Below are 7,915 nucleotides of genomic sequence, written 5' to 3' on the forward strand. Positions count from 1 at the left end.
TGCGTAGCATTCTCTGTTCTGTTTCGACGGGCTGTTAACCGCATATACCGGTCATCAGTTGCTGTAGTGGCGCGTGGCCGGCCTTGCCCTGGTCGACGTCTAACATTTCCTGTTTCTTTGAATCTATTCCACAGCCTTGCAACAACACTTCTGGCGACTCCAACAGCGTCCGCGACACTACGTTGTGTTTGCCCGGATTCCAGTCTGCCTATAACACGCCATGCCATGGATTCCGGTAAATCACGTTGTTGACACATCCTCAAGTCACCTTGTCTCAAAAAAAAATACTGCGCAATCGAATTTCACAGTTACAGCAGTAAAACAGACGTTTCGGCAACATCCCGATTTCTGCCCTTATCTCCTTTTTCTGGTTTTTGACGTCATGAACTTTGATTTGCATATGAAGTTTTCTTCTTCCGTTTCTTGCTAGGCTTTAAATTATGGATGATTCATTTTATATTACTTATCGGTATACATCTTTGCGTAATTTTGTTAAAACCATGTGCTCCCCTAATTGTTTTGAGCAGTTTAGTTATTTGATAATCGAAAAAAGTATCGAAATTCTTATTCTATGCGAATGAAGTTTATTTATAAGAATAAAGTTTTCAAAACGTATTTTGTTAAAAATTGTATTAAGATAATACTGGTACATGTGGATCATGACTCCCACATCCTGGGGCAGGGTCAATGGTAGTATTTGTCCCGGGCCCTGTCAGCCCCCCCCCCCCCCTTGTGGGGGCTATGATGTGGATAATATACTTGGTAATGCGTGCAAGCATACACGCTTGTTTCATGTTCGAAAAAATTCTCGTAGATGAAGGAAACAACCAAGACAAATCATACTATCCAACTTTTACGAGTGCTGCATTCTAGTCTTTACACTATAAGTCATTTATTTTATAACAATAGCAACTGTATAGAGGAAACTGATTTCGTGAGCTACGTGATCATGATATCTTATAAAGAATGACTACGAAAGAGAAATTGCAAAGACCGGATATTTTTCTACTACCTAAGTAAGAAAATTTACACTTTTTTCGAAGGAATACGTAAGACGAAATGATGTTGCTATTTACACATCCTGCCATAAACAACAACACGTCCGCCATATTATCCCGTTATCACCAACCGGTTCAACAAACGAGATGTCGAAAAACCCCTGAATGCTTTACTTCAGGATGGTATAACATGGCATATATACTTAGAAAAATGAGACTATTCAGGAAGAACGGCAACTGCCGATTTTTCGCGTCGTCTCTCTGGAAAAAATACGCAATAAGTATTTAATTATAAGTATAAGCTTAGGCTTACGCAGAATTTTCTCAAGGGGGGGGGGGGGGTTCAATTATTTTTTCTTCTCAGGGGTGTTTAAGTTTTTCCTGCAAAATAACACTATAATCTTGGCTTGAGGGGGGTTAGAACCCCAAACCCTCCCTGCGTACGCCAAAATGAGTATAAGTATTTAATTTACTTTTTTACCAAAAAGAACAAAAACCGAGAATTTCGTCTAATTATTCTTCTTGTGCATGAATGACCGTGATAAGATAAAATTTATTGAATGATAATTGACTTGAGTAATCGTGGTTTACGATTAATGAAAGTAGTATTGTATTCACACGCAATATTATTTCACTGATTATTTAGCTGATTATGAGAACGTTAACGAAATGTGCATTTTTTAGAAGAGTTTCTGTCTGCATATAATTACGCAACTTTTAAGTAACGCAGCCTTCTAAAAGAGTTACATTTTGTGATTCTAAAGGAAACGTTATTAAAGTAGTTCTAATTATATAGATTCGTGCTTAAAATATCATGAGTTTGAAGTGTATCACAGACTTAATTGTTTGTAAATAAGAGCCATTCGAGCGTATCTAAGTGCTAGTTATTAATAGAAATAATAATTAGCTGATACTTTTGTTATTCCTTTAATAGAAACAACGATAAAAAAAAATAAGATTATGAAACAACGCTGAAACAATGGGGATAGCGACAATTACGAATGGAGTACCATTGAAGAACAACGGCTTACTAGATCTATTCAAAATGATAACAACACTACAAATCTAACTTACTGCTAGTTGCAAAAAGTTTCTATTGATTTAGATCTTGGAAATGAGAAACATAATCAAATACTTGTTGAAAGGATAGTAGTATTTTCTAACAAAAATAAGAAGAAAAAAAAAGAAATAAATGTGATCGAAATAAAATACGATGCGAGTAAATGAACATCGTGATAAAGAAACGGAGAAAATAGTTGCAGTAAAAGCTCTCTCTCATATAAACTATTAGTTCTTATTAACGAGCCTTCGGTATTCACAAATAATACAGTTATAAATAAATTTATCTGAATTATATTTCTTTGAGTTTGTTTCATGACTGATTGAGTTAATATTTTTATGAAAATATGCTGCACTCGTATAGCCCTTTCAGACCAGAGCATTCATTTTTTGAAATTTTCAAAGTCTTTGCATTTTTGATGAAAAAAAATTGACTCAAAAAATTCATCAAAAACATAAATGTCAGCAAATCGAATTTTTTTGTGAAGATTTAATTCACTTCGTTCAAATTTTTTCAGCCAAGTTGATGCAGAGTAAATTCATCTTCACATATAATTTTTTCCATAATTATATTTCTAAATTTTATGTAATAAATCACTTTCTCCTGGAAGCCATCTTAAATTCCCCTGAAAGTTCAGCTTTAAGTGTTGCCCTCTGATGAAAGCCCCCAAAGTACATATTTATCATATTTCTAACTTAAAACTTATGCAATCCTTTAAGCCATGGCTTAACTCCCTGAGGTGAGAAGAAAAACTCTACAGTGAGAGAAAGCAACATTTGTGGCACCAGGGTCTGAAAGATAGACCTACTAAAGATATATGAAATTTCGCTGAAATTCTCCGACTCACATCATCAATGTGTTGATATTTTGGTTGAAAATTATTTTATCATTTTTATATTCGATTGATACGAAGAAAGTTTATTTTTCGATGTACGTATTGGTTCTACGTACAAGAGAGGATATAGAGGCCTATAAAACATCTTATACAGTAATTAATAAATCAGTTATAATTTTTTCCGGCGATGTTTATCGGTGCATTTTATGGCAGTACTCAATATTTATGTCGATTTGGGTGAGATGTCAACATCAGCATGAATTTAGTAGCTTGTAATAATTATGGCTACAGCCCGGATGATATTCAAATGCATACTTGCATAGGTATTTACATATTTTAGCCTTTGTTTAGCATTAATGCATGCAAATGCATAAAATTGAAGTTTTCAGAATAAGAGCATGTTTTTTAAGTGTTATGAAAGTTCAATCACATTTTTTAATTTTTCACAAAGATATTGCACATCATAGGAGCCGGAAACTAGGGGCTGAGGCCATTTGAGTCCCACCCTCCGATAATTTCTGAAAAAACTATGAAATGCATCTTCTTTCTCCCGTGTACTCACTTCAGTCCCGTGTATACGGGACGACCAGCAACGGAGGAACTTTCTCCATTTTAGGCTTCGTGTCAGCCCCCAATGTTTTCTTCATGTCGGCGCCTCTGTCGCACATTATATATGCATAACATTGGGTTTTTTTTCCGCACATGAATAATGATCGGTATAAAATTTTGAATCCTAACTATGTATGTAAAAGATTAGAAACATTTAGTACGAGAGACAGGTGGTATTTCGTTTTTTTCAGATGTGTGAAGTCTTCGCTAATATCCGTTACTCAAACTGGGAACCGTTTTTAATAGAGGTCGGGTTCAAAATTGATTCATTTTCTTCTTGCTCTTTTTCTTTCTTTTTTAATATTTAATTTCAAAAAACCCGGTGCATGAAAATTATAACACGCATTTTTTTAACTTCATTTAAGACGAGATAATTACTGTAAAAAAGGGGAATAATACATTATCATTATGAATTTGAGTGAATACCACCCTATCTCCCCGTCATCCTATCTCATCAATATTTTTTGTAAATAAATATGTAATAAAAGAAATAGAAATTGCATTTCAAAAACACGTTAGCTTAACTGCGTTGTTTTAAACGCAAATTTTCTCGGTTTTGGTACATATTTTGGGATTTTTATCGACTTTTTGGAAATTTTTTCAGTATATGTTTATAGATTTTTAAACCCTTGCCAGTGTAAATTATTTCAGAAAAATGCACCAAAAATGGAAAAAAAAATTATATTTTTGTTGTTCATTATATCAATAGAAAAGATAAACGAACTCAATTCAGGCTTCGTATAAAAGAAAGCGCTGTTTTATTTACTTTTTTTGTCAAATATAATCATCAAATCACACAAATATAAAAAATTTTCTGTTGCCCGAACTGGCTCGGGCGTCACAATTAAGGCGTTAATGAATATTTTGTTTTTTTTAAGTGCATATTTGCATATTTTTAGAATATATTTCGCCACATTTTAGTGCACATCGATCCTTTCGATATAAGGGGATAATCCCTCTCTACAGCAATATTCTTCTTTCTTGGTCAGCAGAGAATCATTTCATCGGGATTTCACTGTACTTATAAAAGATAATACTGTATAAGAAAGAGTTTAAATAAAACGAAATTACAGTATCTCTGCCTTCTTCCACGGGGTCTGCAATATAGGTGTATGCAGGATTTTCTCGAGGGGGGGGGGGTCAATTTTTTTTTCTTCGGGGGGGGGGGGGGTACGTTTTTTCGTCATTGCGTACGCCAATGGTCTATACCAGTGGTTCTCAACCGGGGTCATATGGCTCCAAGGGGGCCATGGAGGAAAATATCGCAAAAGGGGAGCCATGGCTGCTGATAATGGGGCCACGAAGAAACTTGTTAAAAGAGTGACCAAAAAAATTTAATTTCAAACAAAATGCATAAAATATTTTTTTCACTATTTTTCCCCTATTTAAGTAACATTAACAAACATTTGATTGATTTTTCAACACCGCAGGATATTTTAACACCGAGCATAAGGATCTGAGTAGTTGAAAGATGAAATTTAGTACTTGAAGTATCAAATATTTTAAGAGTTTCACGAAAACAAGCACAATGACATTTTTGTGTGTGTTCCTCCAATTTTTCATAAGTAGGGCTCTGATTTTTATGACCTAAAGATGAAACGTCGTTGCTGATAAGTTATTAGCAACTACGTTTCTTCTCTAGGTCATAAAAATCAGAGTCCTAGTCATAAGCTTGTGTTATCAATAATTATAAGGTTTCTAGATGAATGTATTTATATATACAGTGTCACTCTTTAATGACAGTGATTGACAGTGACATTTATTTGAAGACTACCAACCAAAAAACTGCGTTAAATGCGGATAAAACGGTTTTGTAGGCATCAGGAGAGAGACAGGGCTACACTTTGTAATTGGGTTTTTGAGCACGCGGTGTCCGTATAAAATGTTAACATTTTTATTTTAATAACTATGCAACCCTTTTCAACATGAATGACATATCTGAATACTACACATTATTTGGATAATTTTTCTAATTGAAAGTATTCCTGTAGAGTGAACGGTTCGCCAGTAAAATACCATACGTCTTGTTACCTATGTACCCTGCACATTACATATAGTAGTGTTTGTTATGTGAAATATTGTGTTGCAGGGGAGTAGCCAGAAATTTCGTTCTGGGGCGGGGGGGGGGGGTGGACCAAAGTGATCAAACAATAGATTTGGATATCTTTTTCCCTTTTTTCTGTCATTTTGTCACATTTCGGGGGGACCAGGCCCCCAAATCCCCCCTCGCTACGCCCTTGTTTTGTTGTTTTTAAGATAACTCACGCGTTGCTTCGTTCGCCTGGAAGAGAGAGAGGCCACATTATGAACCAACAAAGCCACTTTGGAGATAGCTTGTCATCCAACGAGACATCAGATTTTCACGATGAATGTAAATCTCACCGTATCGAAATTATATAATCGATAAACCAATAATTTTTTTTATTTGAAATCTGATTATTTATAATTTCTGATTAGTTAGAAATTCTGATTTATCCAAATTCAAATTTACCCAAGAAAAACTAATTTGTAAATAATTGAAACTTCATCCTGTACAGTAACTTGATGACATTATGACGTCTTCAAGCGCAAGGGGGTCGTTCAAGTATTACGTCAGCAAATTTTTAGCAATTTTTGACTCCTTTGTCAGCAAAACACAGACCCCCTTGTTAGCAAAATTTCGTCAGCAGCTTAGAATATTTCATATCTTCAAAAAAAGGTGGTGGTTGATGACGTAAGCAACCTTCAAACCCCCCCCCCCCCCTCGTCATCAAAAGTCAGCAATTCAGAAACCCCCTTCCCTCGATGCTGACGTAATACTTGAATGACCCCAAAGTTTACATTGATTGAAAATAATTTATTATACTTTCTTAATCTGTTGTATTATGTTTATTTTGCTCTTTCGTGTGATTTTCATAAATTAAAAATTAATTAAAGTCAAACACATATTTAAACTTCAAACAATATTTTTTAAAACAGTCTTTTAACGGGAAAACAGGAAGGGGGGTAGTTAGAAAATTACTCATGGTCAGAAGGGGGGGGGGGCCACAGGAATGAGAAATGGTTGAAAGGTTGCCATGGGCAAAAAAAATTTGAGAACCACTGGTCTATACCAGTGTTTCTTAACCTTTTTCAGCTCATGGCCCCCTATGGATCACATTTTTCTCTCGTGGCTCCCCTGTCCTATCCAGGGCCCCACTCCACCGTCATCCAAGAGTGAGATACTTTCTATTTTTTTGATTATGAATGAAATTTTAATAAATCAGATCAATCTCTGGAATCCTGGCTAGGCACGGATTCAAATGGTGGATTATCATCTCTCCCAGGAGTCAAATTATATTGCAAAAAACGGTCTGTGTAAAATGCGGGACGATCCAACGAACATGCACGATAAATCGACCCTCTCAAACACATCAACCGTTGCTCTGGGGCCCTCCATACTTAGCCGGAAGTAACAGCTTACATATGAAAATCATAGTACCAGATCCTGCATATAGTGCAGTCCCCCTCCCTCCATTATAGACATGAAGACCCACATAGACCCAAGGGTAAAGATGCTCCTGGTTGTATAGACGGATCTGATGAATTTTGAAAGTAGTAATTTTTTTCAACCCTGTTTCACTTTTAAAGCTTTTCTCTTCACAGCTCTCTATGACTCCTTTTACCACCTGTCGTGGATCACCTTTCTTCTGATTTTCTCCCGTGGCCCCCCTAGAATATCCTAGGACCGCAAGGGGGCCATATGGCCCAGGTTGAGAACCACTGGTCTATACTATGTAATGGAAATCAAAAGTTTGAGTATTGCTTGCAAGTATTAGTTGGTTGAAAGGTATTGATTTATTACGGGAAATTAAGGTAAATGAAAAAAAATCGTCTCTCCTTTCTTCCTTAGTTCTTTCTCAGTAAATTTCAGTGAAAAAGAGAGTTCAACTTTATCTAAATTCTGTCTTAGTTAACCAGTTTTCTTTTTTTTCCTTCTCAATGGTCTTTGTTTAACCAGTTTTCAGAAATCAGAATAATTTCATATAATGTTTGCACATTATAATATACGTATTTCGGGGAGTTCTGTATACTTAACATATAGATGGCAGCACCAATTCAAACGCATAATCAATAAGGATGCATTAGTGTTAGTAGGATATTTGGCTTCTTCTTCGACTAGGTTTACCAGATTCGAAAACTGAGAAAGGAAGACGCTTGCGCACACACCCTTATTAATGTCACTTCTCCCAATTTCCACAGCAGATGGCACCACCATTCTAATCAATAAAACTAGGGTTGCCATCCGTGCTTCTTTAGGAGGACACGTCTTCCTTTTTGGTGTCATTTCAAGCGTCCTCCGACGTTTCAGAAAATTCATTCTTTTGTCCTCCTTTCCAGGTTTCCGGAATCACTTCTTTTTTTTTCTCTCTGAAACATATATCTCTTCTTTGG

This window comes from Pholcus phalangioides, unplaced genomic scaffold (genome assembly GCF_987345545.1).
Source record: "Pholcus phalangioides strain wild (caught in Gottingen) unplaced genomic scaffold, Ppha-v1.0 ptg000007l_1, whole genome shotgun sequence".
NCBI classification, from domain to species: Eukaryota; Metazoa; Arthropoda; class Arachnida; order Araneae; family Pholcidae; genus Pholcus; species Pholcus phalangioides.